We start from the raw sequence: 13,063 nt of genomic DNA, 5'->3' as shown, positions 1-13,063 counted from the left end.
CATGTTCAATAAACAGTGAGCTGGGAAAACTGAAGAACAGACTTCAGACGTTCCCTGCAGAGTTTCTGCTGCATGTCTGCATGTTGCATGTTGCTGAGACTGAGCTGATGATGAAGCTGTGATGGGTTTATGGCACGTTTGGTTGTGGAGAAGAGTTTTACTGTCAGTGCAGGTGAAATGATCAGAGGTTACAGCCTCTGGCACTGGTTAAAGTGGAGGCAGCGATCAGGACGGCTGAGCAGCAGAGGTCTCGAGGGTCCTAAAGTGTAAAAACATCAGTGTTAGTAACACAAAGATCACAGAATGGGATCATCCACACAACACTAACATCTAAATCCACGGCAGGAACTCTTCCAGTGTCCTGAAAAATCTGCGATGCTGAGATTAAAATCTGTCTGCTCATCGTAATGCAATATTTACTAAAGTCTGGTAGAAGTTTTACTGATTTCCAGTCACTTAGAAGACGTGTGGATAGGTGGTGGGTTGTAGAGCAGACTGAAAGCTTTAGGTTCATCCTCTGATTAAAAACAGATACAGGAAGTATAACCCTGGTGTAAGACAGGAAACAGCAACACGGCAGCCATCTTTTTCCTCCCATGATGACCAGTGTCCCAGCAGAAGCTGGGGTTTGTTAGATCCTGTTCGATCCAGAGGAAACAGGCTAAAAGAGTCAATCGGGGGGGATCATGGTTTTATTATGTGCTTGTTATGATTGAAGCTCTGGTTGTGTGTTAGAGACAGAACCTGCAGATTCCTCCACTCTGCCTCCTCCTCTGCAGGAATCAGCCTCTTGGCTGGTTTTATTCACCAACGTGAATAAAATCATCAAACTAATCCAAGTTCATTGTGAAATGCCTGAAAATGGAGGAATAAATCTGTCAGTTACTGTATAAAGTTTGAGTTTGTCAGTGTTTTACACGGAGACGGTCGTCAGATGTTGAATGTTTAGCATGAATGTTCCACATCTGGAGAAACCTTCAAGATTAAAGCCAGTGAAAAGTGAAGAGTTTCTGCAGCAGCCGCACTTCCTGCAAATGTGTTCTTTCAAAATAAAGTGAAAAGTCTAAAATTATATTCACGACAGGTTTAAAGGTGAAGGTGGTCACATGGTTTTAGTGGAATGTCTACGTGGGCGCGTCTGAGTGATTTTGACTCAGATTCGTGCAGTGTGGAGCAGTAAACACTTGTTTTTGTTCATCTGGACTCATGAATGATTCCAGTTAGCACATTTCCAGCCAATGAAACGTAACTACAGATGAAGACAAACACATTTAAGCTGCCTGACTTTTGAGTGTGGGTGCATGCTCCCATTTTCAGTCTGGTTTAGTTTTCAGTTTAGAGGAACGCTGCAAACTCACAAAAACTTCTTTCTTGTGAGGTTTTGTTGGCAGACTGATAAAAGCAGCAGCAGCAGATGAGCAGACGTGTGTTTCCTGTTCTGTTATAATCAGCTTGTTACCATCACATAATGAACTCAGGCGTGACCAATGAGGCCGTCCTTGTGCGGTTCTCTGGCACCAGCGCTGATTCTGACTGTGACCTTCACCTCTGCAGGGTCGCCGCTGCTCGTGGCTGAGCTCGTGTTTGTCAGGCTGACAAAATAAAAGCTTCTTTATTTCTGTGGCTGAAGAGGAGTCTGCTCTTCTTCACCAACAGGAAGTGAAACATTTCTCACTGATTCTGAAATCTTCACTTTTCTCACAAATTCACAGTAACACACACACGGTTGTGTTTTCATATCCTTGTGGGGACATCTATTTGACATCATGCTCTCCTCAGCCTTTTACTCTAATCATTAAGACTGAATGCCTAACCCTGATCTGACTGTCCCTGACACTAAAACCACATCCTGAGTCCCAAAAATGTCTTCAAACTTGTGGGGACGGGCATTTTGGTCCCCACAAAGACATGTAAACAAGTACACACACACACACACACACAGATATTAATGACCTCACAGGTTCATGTTTGGGGCTTTTAGCATCTTTGTGTGTCGGTCAGATTTAATTCACTCTTGTTTTGAGGTTTTGTGCCTTTTTGTTTCATTCTTTGTGCGTTTATTTTCTCTTTAAGCCTTTCAGGACTCGTGCTGTTGGCTTTTTCCTGGTGTGTTATTAGTATTTTTAATTTCTAAACTTATTTTAAAACAGGGGTGTCAAACTCAAATACACAGTGGGCCAAAATTCAAAACTGGAACAAGGTCGCGGGATAACATTAATATTTTTTGAAAAACAAATCTTCCTCCAGATTTAAGAATGAATCTCTTCTTATGGACTAAAACAAGTTTTGCTGAAAAACTGAATATGGAACAAGCAAAGCTTAATACTAAACAATATATATATTAGCTGTATAATACCAGTAGGCCATCTCTAATAATAATTTGGTATGGCTTCGCGGGCCAAATGTAATATGCAATTTTCTGCTTTTGCCTGTTTAGCGCTGCTGAGCAGGAAAACCCAGACGAACAAAAACCTCTTTTAAGTAAATGTTTGAGTCACTTTGGGTCTGAACTGTAAAAAACTGCAGACTGAAACAGATTTGAAGGCATCACAGGAACAGCTTCACATTCAAAACATGAAAGACAGGACTTTTATTTTGAAACACTCAGGAAATGACAGATGGAAAGTTTTTTAATTAAAACAAATTATTATTTTATGCATTAAGTACATACAACCACCAAAACTGTGATGATCCTCACATCAGCTTTACTGTGTGAGGTCACATACACGATCATTAATGTTACTATTATTATTATTACTATTATTATTATTATTATTACTATTGTTACTATTATTATTATTATTATTATTATTATTATTATTATTATTATTATTATTATTAGAGACTTGCAGAGAGAAGAGGTGGAAACATTTTGATTTTCATAAATTTAACAGGCTAAAAACCTACAAACACATTTGGTGCTGAAGAAAAATGGAAACTATCAGAACATCAGAATAAAAAAGCTCAAACTGAAACCTGTGGGGAGGTCTGAGTGAGACACAGCAGAGCCCCACGGTGAGTGTCTGTCCGTGTCTGTGGAACAACAACGTTTGGATCACTTGCAGTTGCAGAGCAGCGCGGCGCAGAGCAGCGCGGCGCAGAGCAGCGCGGCGCAGAGCAGCGCGGCGCCTCGCAGCGTCCAGCGCTCGGGCGGCTGCAGGCTCCTCAGCTGCAGGGAGAAGATGAAGTTCAGTTCGGTGCGTCGAGGCTTCTTGTAGACGGGACACGAGTACAGGCTGACCGCCCCCCCGCCACCAGGGGGACGCTTACTGTCGGCCATGTTGGCTGAGCTGACGGCAAAGACGTGGACCACAGGGAGGGGGGTGAAGAGGACCTGAGGGGCCGAGACCAGTGTTGGGTAAGTTACTTTAAATTAGTAACTTAGTTACATTACTAGTTACTTCTATCAAAAGTAACTCAGTTACTTCAAGTTACTTGTTACTTTCAAAGTAACTAGTTACTAGGGAAAGTAACTTTGGTTTTACTCAGAATTCTCTTGTTAATGTGTTGCTTCCATAACTTTGCCAGTCTTCTAGCTTGCTTACTTGCCACAAGTGCACTGTGCCACCTATCAATAGAAAGGAAAAGATAATGTGCATATTTCCACGAGAGAAATCCCATGCCACTAAACTTTGACCACTTTGGATGTCAGCAGTTGTCTACAAAGGTACCAAGTATGTCAAAGGCTATGTTTCCATTGTAGATGACACTGATGATGGCTTGGTTTTTGGGAAGATAGCTGTGATACTTGTTAATGATTCTGAATTATACTTTGTGCTCGAGTTGCATCACTCAGTACTCCTCATTGACCTTGGACTTCACTGCTTGCGTTGCCCTACAGAAAGAAGTGTGTGTGTATGTGTGTGTATAAATGCACAAGAACATGTATTATTACCCACTACCACTTTATAACATGGTAGGCCTTTTTGTTGTCTCCCTACACCATTCAGTTTCCTACTAATTCTTTTTCAGGGATGGAAATTGAAGAAGAACTCACAAGCGTCCTGCCAGCACTAGACAGAGAGAAAATATTCTGCATTGAAGAACATCTGATGGACGTCATTGGTGTACGAAAAAAAGTGACCTTTTGTTTGTAGAGGCAGAAGATCTCAAACCCTTTCTCACACCAATTCAAATACGTAAACTTCTACTTGCATTTAAAGGAGGTTTGTGTAGGTTCTCTACAACCCACAGACTCATAGACTTGAGTCTATGATTTGAAGGTCACTCATAGACTCATATGTCACTGATGAGCCCTTTTTTCCTCACCATACCATTCTACACATGTTCTTTGAAAGTGTAATATTGAAGAGCTTTTTGGGGCTCACATTTTCTGGTAGTTAAATAACATGGAAAACCTAAACAAAAGTAGACTCTGAATCTAATGCCATTAACCTTTCATTGGTAGTGGTAGGACTACGGGTGTAAAGGTGTGACAAACTGTAAAATATAGTTTATGTTTCATTGTATTTTTCAACATTTCATTGCAAGACCTTGAGTTTGTAGTTCTTTTGCAGTCCTGGAATTGATCATTTTGATCTTTAGACAAGGTTCATAAAAACTGCCTTTCTGTTACTACTCTATCCTAATTGCAGGATTCATCTTTTAGTGAGGACATATTTGTTGAAATAGCCATATAAAGTAACTTTTCCAATGATCTCTCTCTCTTTTTTTTTAGATGGCAACAGACCAGAGAACCTGAATGACACAATTACTCTGGAGATTTGCCCTGCTGCATCAGCTGAAACATCAAGGCATCCACCTTACCCCTCCTCCTCCACGTCCACCACTATGTACAACCATTACTCCAGCTCTTGGGTCTCACATTTACAGATTCCTTGGGAAAGATTTCCACTCCGACTGTCGCAAGAGGAGACAGAGCTCATCCAGAGGACAGGAGAAGTATGGTTAGAATTGTTGTGGAGGCCATGCAAGTTCACTCCAGAAACCCTAAACATGCATCTTGTGAAGAGGTTGCTCAGATCATTGTAAACAGATACCCTGAAACATTTGCAGGTTTTACTGAAAAGGGAGAAAGACTGGGTTGTGGACATTATTCACTACTAAGAAGCATCAAATCTAGAGTTGAACATGTTAATCGAGATAATACAACACATAGACTTTGTCAAATAAAGAGAACCAGGAATGAGGACGACTGCAGTCCCAACAGTAATGCAACGTCACCTAAAAAAAGTTAGATGCTTTGTTGATAGCTATGGTTGTATAAATTGGCAGCCACTTGAACTTCCTGAGGGGGAAACGCTGGCTTCTTTAGAGGAAACGAAAGACATCCTGTTAACAATTTTTAATTCACAAGGACCTGGAGCTGTGGAGAGACCTGATGTGGATGACTCAGACACTGAGATTCATCCTATAGTTGTCAGCGATCATGGTCCTGTATCTTTAACACTAATGCACAAGAATAATACTACACCAAGAAAAAACTGGATATTTAATATATCACTACTTAAAGATGAAGACTTTATTAAATATTTTAAAAAAGAGTGGACTTCATATTTGGACTATAATGACACTCCCGAAACATCAGCTTCTGTTCTATGGGAAGCAGGGAAAGCTGTGATGAGAGGTAAAATAATTTCTTTCTCATCACATAAAAAGAAAAAAGAAAACAAAAATATTCAGGAATTAGAAAAAAACATCAAATCACTAGAAGAAGCCTACGTGTCCCACCGAGATCAGGAAACATTGAACAAAATACGCAAAACCAAACTAGAATTAAATGAGATAATTGATAAAAAAACAAAATTCTTAGTACAAAGACTACGCCTACAAAATTATGAACATGGTAATAAATCCGGTCAATTTCTAGCAAACCAGCTAAAAATAAATAAAGAAAAAACAACTATATGTGCTGTTCAGATTCATCTGGGAACACAATATATGACCCGATACAAATAAACAACATTTTCAGGGATTTCTATAAAACGTTGTATTCACCACAAATAAACCCATCTAAAAAAGAAATTGATCAGTTTTTGGACAACATAACTCTTCCAAAATTATTAGACACTCAAGCAATGGCACTGGATTCACCATTGACACCAGGTGAACTCCAGGAAGCTCTGATAAGTATGCCCAATAATAAGGCTCCAGGTCCAGACGGCTTTCCTGCAGAATTCTACAAAGAATTCTGGTCGATTCTAGCACCAGTTTTCTACAGAACGTTGTTGGAAATTAAAGAAAAGGGCAGACTTCCATCAAATATGAATTCTGCAAACATTAATCTCCTGCTAAAACCAGGCAAAGACCCTGTATATCCCTCAAGCTATCGTCCAATATCCCTTATAAACGTAGACCTTAAAATAATCTGCAAAGCTCTCTCAAAGAGACTGGAGAAAATAACCCCCCTCTTAATTCATCCTGACCAAACTGGTTTCATAAAAGGTAGGCACTCATCAACAAATACACGTAGATTACTTAATTTGATAGACTAGGCTACTCATACAGTGAAAACCTAGAAACTACAATATTCTCTTTAGACGCAGAAAAAGCATTCGACAGAGTTAACTGGAAATTTCTATTTGCAACTTTACACAAATTTGGTTTTGGATCCTCTTTCATAAACTGGTTAAAAATATTATATAACTCCCCAACAGCTTGTGTTAGAACAAATGACCAGACATCCTCCAGCTTCTGTCTCTTGAGGGGCACCAGGCAGGGATGCCCACTCTCCCCTTCACTGTTTGCAATTTTTATTGAACCACTAGCAGCAGCAATTAGACAGAATTCAGTAATTAAGGGCATAAAATGCAAGAACGTGGAACATAAAATCAGCCTTTATGCGGATGATGTGTTACTCTTTCTCCAAAATTCACAAACCAATATCTCTGGGGTGATTGAATTGATAAACTCTTTTGCAAGAATATCAGATTACTCAATTAACTGGTCAAAATCTACAGTTCTACCGATTAATTGCTCCCTCCATAATTCCTCTTCTACACCACTGCAATCGGGAAATATAAAATATTTAGGTATTAATGTTTCCTCCCAAGCTTGCAGATCTAACTAAATTAAACCATATCCCACTTTTAAAGAAGGTAGAAGATGATCTGGCTAGATGGAAATGTCTACCCATATCACTCATGGGAAGGGTTGCCGCTATAAAAATGATGGTCTTACCAAAAATAAATTATTTATTCTCAATGATCCCAACTAAACCGCCACAAGATTGGTTCAGATCTCTAGATTCATGTATGTCCAAATTCCTTTGGAAAAATAAACCCCCACGTATAAGCTTAAAAACACTACAAAAGACCAAGGATAAAGGAGGACTAGAACTGCCTAACTTTCAGCACTACTTCTTAGCCAACAGGCTTCAGTTTATCTCAGGATGGCTAAAACATACCCTCTTAGATGAACCTTGGCTAGATGTAGAACAAGCACTTTGCAATAATCTAGAGATCTCAGACCTACCATTTATCAGCTCAAACATCCAACGACATGAATGCTTTAAAAGCATCAACATCAGCGCTTCTCTGACAGCATGGTGGGAGTTTCTAAAATTGACAGCGTCTTCATTAATCCCATGCAAACGTATACCTATCTGGAACAACCCTGACATATTACAAAACAATAATATGATAAACTTTTCAGATTGGAGTGGTAAAGGAATCAAATATTTAGAACATATACTAGAAGGAACAGAATTTATTTCATTTGACAGACTAGTTACACAATATGGGATAAACAAGAAAAGATTTTTAGAATATCAACAAATTAAATCCATAGTAAAAAAGAAATTTAAACCGGGTCAAGTTGAACTACAAACACCACCAAGTGTGGTTCAATTTCTTACTCTTAAAACCCCCAAATTACTATCCAAAATATACAGAATGCTTTCTAAAACAGATGAATCAATATCACTTCCTATTGCAAAATGGGAAGCGGATTTATCAGTTAACTTAGACCTAAACTTCTGGTCTCAGATTTGCTTAAAAACCTTTCATCTAATTAGAAATCCCAGTCTTCAATTAATTCAATACAAAATATTACATAGAGTGCACTATACAGGTCATCGGATGTTCAAGATGGGCTTTACGTCTACCAACAACTGCTCACACTGCCAAACCAATTCACCGGACAATTATATCCACGCTCTTTGGTTCTGTCCACCAGTTCAGAAGTTTTGGCGCGAGATATGTGAAGACTTATCGAAGTGTCTGAAATGTAACATTCCAACTTCCCCCTTAGTGTGTTTGTTGGGCAGCTTAGATAATGTCACTTCAGAAAAGAATATCGCCCATATGGTTTTCACTGCCCTATGCATAGCCAAGAAAACAGTCCTCATGAACTGGAAAAATAAAAATAATCTTAATTCTAACCAATATAGAAATTATCTATTAGATTACATTAGTCTTGATACAGCCTCTGCCACCACATCAGATCAATTGCTCTGGGCTCCTTTGATCAGCTCCATCACCTAGTGGGGGTGGGGGGGTCATAGTTTGGTCCCGCCTTCACTGTTGTGATTGGTGTGGGGGTAGGGACAGGCTTAGGGCGTCGGGGGGGTTCCCCGGAGGCATCTTCCTTGGGGGGCTCAACCCGGGGTAGCGGTCATGTCCGGTTAGGGGCTCTGTTGGCTCTCAGTTGACTGTTTCCTCGCGGCTGCGTGCAGCGGGACTAGGGGAGGGTCTGTGCTGACGGACGTGGGTTACTGACCTGGTAGCCTGTCTGCCCCTGGGTGGGTCCGGGATGGGCGTGAGGTTCTGGGGGCGCTCCGTCTCTGGGCTGGGGCCCGGGCCGGGCCTCGGGGGCTTGGGTCCTGGTTGGTGTGTTGCCGGGGTTGTGGGCGGGTGGGTGCATGGGGGCCCAGCCCTGGAGCAGGGTGCCGCCGGTGCGTCGAGCCACCTGGGGGGCTCTTCAACTGGTGGGGAAGATTGTCACATCTTGCAGGAGCTTTCCTCTCCTCAGGGGCTCTCTCTACAGGAGGGGGAGATACAGGAGAGGTGGAGGAAGATCTCAGCCTGGGTGTTTATTGTCTTATGTAGTCTGGAAGAAGGGTGGGGTGGTGCAGTTTTCTCTGTGGTGGGGTTGGGTGGACTGTCCTGGGCTCTGTGGGGCCGGGAGGCGCTGCTGCGCTGGGCCCCGGTCTGGATGGGCCTGGGCCCCCTTTCCCTGGTGGGTCGCGGAGTATGGGGGTGCCTACTGGGGTCAGCGGGGGAGCTGGCCCCAGGGAGGGGTCACTTGCCCCTCCCTTCCTTCCCTCCCCATCTCCAGCTGCCTCCCTCTTCCCGCTCCATCACAACCACCCACACATGCAGGACCTTGGAGTAGGGGTATGTCACCAGGGTGCAGAGGAGGCTACCTCCCCCCCGTCCCCTTCTGGCTGCCCCTGCCTCAATTTTATCCCACAACTTAGACATTCACATTACTCACACTCTCATTACACATACATATAGGATCTTGGGGGTGGGCACGATACACGGAATCCAAAGTACCATCAGGGTGTACACCCCACCCCTGGCGTCGTTGCCCACCTCTCAATGTTAAATACACGTAGACATTGAGGGCCAGCAGGAGGGACCATGCGCTTACCTGCTGCTCTCTGGCAGGTAGCTCCATGCCCTCCTGGGTTTTAAATGCACCTTAGAACACACATGCATCAACACTACAATGAGCGGGTGGAGGGAGGTTTGGAGTCTTCTCTCACCCCCATTCTCTGCGACCTGCTGGAGCGGGGGGGCTAGGAGGAGGAGTTGGCCGTCCGACTGCGGTCTGGAGTGTGGGGCCTCCCTGCTGCTGCGGAGTCGGGGCGGTCTGCCTCCCCCCACCGCAGGGAAAAGGGTAACACCACCTGGGTCTGGGTGCAGTTCCCCCCCCTCCAGGGGCAAGGGTACCTAGACCCGGGGCTTAGAGTACGCTTGGGGAGTGTGATCGTGTGTACAGCGTCTCTTTATGTCTGTCTCCACGTTGGTTGAGTGTGGAGTAAGTGTATATGAGAGCATGAGGGTGGGAAGGGATGTTTGTATATGTGTGTGCCTGTATTTCTGTGTCTATATGTCAGGTTGGGTGTCAGGCGCCACCTCTCTGGGGACATCTTAGGCCCTCCAAGGTATGGAGGCCTATCTCCCCCTACCACCACTTCCCCTGCCAGTGGCGGACTCCCTCAGACGTCGGTGCGTTGGTGGTTCTTTGTGTCCGGGGATGGGCGTCCAGGTACACACCGGCTCACTCCTTGGCGGCCGCTTATCGGGGCCTGGAGCCTGGGGCTTGCTCGGGCCACTTCGGAGGTGGGGTGCCCCCGGCCTCTCGGCCTGGGGCTCGGTCACTCAGGCACGGCTGGCTGCCGGCGGAGCTCACAGGCGCATCACTGCAACTCCCCCTGGTTTCTGCTCCGCGGCTGCTGAGTGAGCCCTCATCTGGGACTCTCCTCAGCTCTTTCTGGGACAGTGGCGCGGCTGCCCCTCTGTTGGTCTTCCTTGGTCTCTTGTGTTCTGGGGGCCTCTGGATGTCTGGAGTTTTGATCTCCTCCATACCTGCTTCATGCCCTGGAGGACGGGGCTGTAGCCCCCCCACACCCTCTAGCAGATCGTTACATGAAGGAACCTTTTAAAAAACAAAAAACAAGCGCGTCCATGCTCACAGGTGTACACACAGGTGATCACACCCACAAACTACACCCTTTTTGGCTCCTACCTCAAAGCACACTGTGTTCTGTTGATCTTATGTGCTGCACAATAATGTTTAATATTTAGTATTTACTGTCATATTCCCATATATCATTGTGATGTTGTTTATTCTATTACTCTTGTTCTCTTCTGCTTGTTTTCTTTTTTCTTTCTCAGCAGGTGACCCAGGTGATTGATATATGCATTTTTTTTTCTTTTTTTCTTCTTTTTTTTTCTTTTTCTGCTCATTCTGTTGGTTTTTGGTTTTTGCCCTTCTCCCCCGTCCCTCTTCTCAGCTGTTTCTCTTTCCCTTTCTTTCTCACCTTCTTTCCCCCAGTCAAGTCTGTCCCATGTTCAGTAAGTGAAAATAAAATAAACAATAAAAGGTGAATCAAATGGACCATTATGGCAAGGCTGGGATGGTCAATTTGGTAAAGTAAATCCGTTGGGCATCTTTCTTTGCCTTTAGACAACAATTCTGATGGCAAAAGAGCCAAACGGGACAGGCAAAAAAAAAAGAAAAAAAAAAAGATGTGGATGACTTCATGTGCCTCACATATATTTCTCAGTGGCAGCTTATCAACAGTTGTCCCTCACTTTCAGTGCTGAAATTCAGGAGCAGTGGCCATTCTTGTTTACAAATTCACAGGTATTGATATCAGTGAGCACTTAAGTCAGACTCTCAAAACCAAAGGCAGAAGGATTGTTAACTATTTCTCCAGCCAGAAGCTCAAATGGAAACTTGGTATAAGGACACTTCTCCAGCAGATAGAAAGTGAGGATGTTTTGACCAACAACAATGTTGGCACAGCAGCCATGCTTCTCATGATGAAGTATTACAAAGAAAACGAAGACTCCCTCTTTGTCTTAGCAGATGTAAGCTTTTTTCATAGGTTTAATGCTGTTGCTTGCTGTCCTGTGGTTTTTTTTGTTGTTGTTGTTGTTGTTGTTTTTTGTTGTTTTCCACTACATAAAATGTCTTGGTTCTTTATCTGGCAGGAAACATCTACCAGAATGTCCTTTGAAGCAGAAAGCAACCTGCCAATCACCCCAAGGCTGATTATGCTTGGTAAGAAGTTATTTATGAAATAGAGCTGATTAGACCATATTACAATTTCTGTTTGGCACAGGAGCTTTTTGTGGAGACAGGTATCCGGTCTCTGTTTATTTAGCTCACATTTCTGTAATTTCCTTTATAAACCAAGGTTGTTGGACATGTGTCTCAGTGAATCCAGCAAAGTAACAATATCAAAATTTCACATTACATATTACTGATCAACATGGTAGTCCAGCTACACTTACAGCAGAAATACTGAAGTCAATACTGATTTATAGCAGCACAAACTATAAACTCCAAAATAACCATATAGTTGATGGAACTCCGGTAATTTAATTGGGCTGATTCTTTGTCAGGTGTGTTTAATGTGCAGAATAATTCCCAATTATGAACAATTATGATATGTTAACACGGACTACATAAGGCCATTAATAATTAACTGTAGATAGCTATTTGCTTTTTGCTTATCTAGACAGTGTGAAGAAGTGAAGTATTGAAATTATTTTATGTTGCATAATGACAACGTTGCCCCTATACATTTAAGGACAAAGTTTAATGACTGCCACTTGCTGGATGGTGAGTGCAAAGGGGCGTGTAATTGTTGAACTGGACAAAGAGAACACCTTTGCTGATGCAATGTCAGTCTTCTTTGGTTCATTCTATGTATTGAACCTGGACAGCTGTGTACTGTATTTATTCTTATTGTATTCTAATTTTTGCGTTATAACTTTTGCACTGTCCACTTCCTGCTGTGACAAAACAAATTTCCCACGTGTGGGACTAATAAAGGTTATCTTATCTTATCTTATCTTATCTTATCTTAATACCAGGAGTCAGCGTGTGCAGCATTGGAACTAATTCAGAGGTATGTTTGAACAGTTAGCTAATTGTGATAGATGATGAAGAAATGATCCCTAAGTAGGTCATTTTTTCACATCACAACTCAATGTTACTGTATGTTACTATTTATTGTGGCATGCTTTAAGTTTTTTTGTAAGGATAAACCCTGAAGAGGGAACAAAATGTACCTCCAAGGTTGGGACAAGCAGAAGGACTGGGACCACTGTGAAGTGAAAGGTTGTTCACATTAACCCTCATGTCACAACTTTCCTCCAGCAGCTTACTGAATTTGAGTGGAAAACTTCAAATTAGGTAACTGTTGTTGCCATTTATAGTGAATTTCTTGTATAATTTAAGTGAACAATGTGTTGTTGTGTGTCTCCACAGACGATCCATGGCCTGTTTCATATTGTGGCGGATCAGGACCATTGACTGTAGAAAAGATGGACGACGCAACACCGCCTCCTACCATTGTGCAAAAATGAAGCCAAAATATCCCACTTGTGGAGACTGCCATCTTGCAAATTTGGAGCCAGAG

The 13,063-nt window shown here is 42.7% G+C and overlaps 1 pseudogene; it reads left to right on the top strand.

Annotated features, from left to right (window-relative positions):
* Positions 1 to 3,974: 3,974 nt before the first annotated feature.
* Positions 3,975 to 12,837, top strand: LOC101472265 (uncharacterized; annotated as a pseudogene).
* The last annotated feature ends 226 nt before the right edge of the window (positions 12,838 to 13,063 follow it).

Source organism: Maylandia zebra, linkage group LG11, assembly GCF_041146795.1.
Source record: "Maylandia zebra isolate NMK-2024a linkage group LG11, Mzebra_GT3a, whole genome shotgun sequence".
NCBI classification, from domain to species: domain Eukaryota; kingdom Metazoa; phylum Chordata; class Actinopteri; order Cichliformes; family Cichlidae; genus Maylandia; species Maylandia zebra.
Note: the sequence above shows the minus strand (reverse complement) of the source record. Positions and strands in the feature narration are given on the sequence as shown.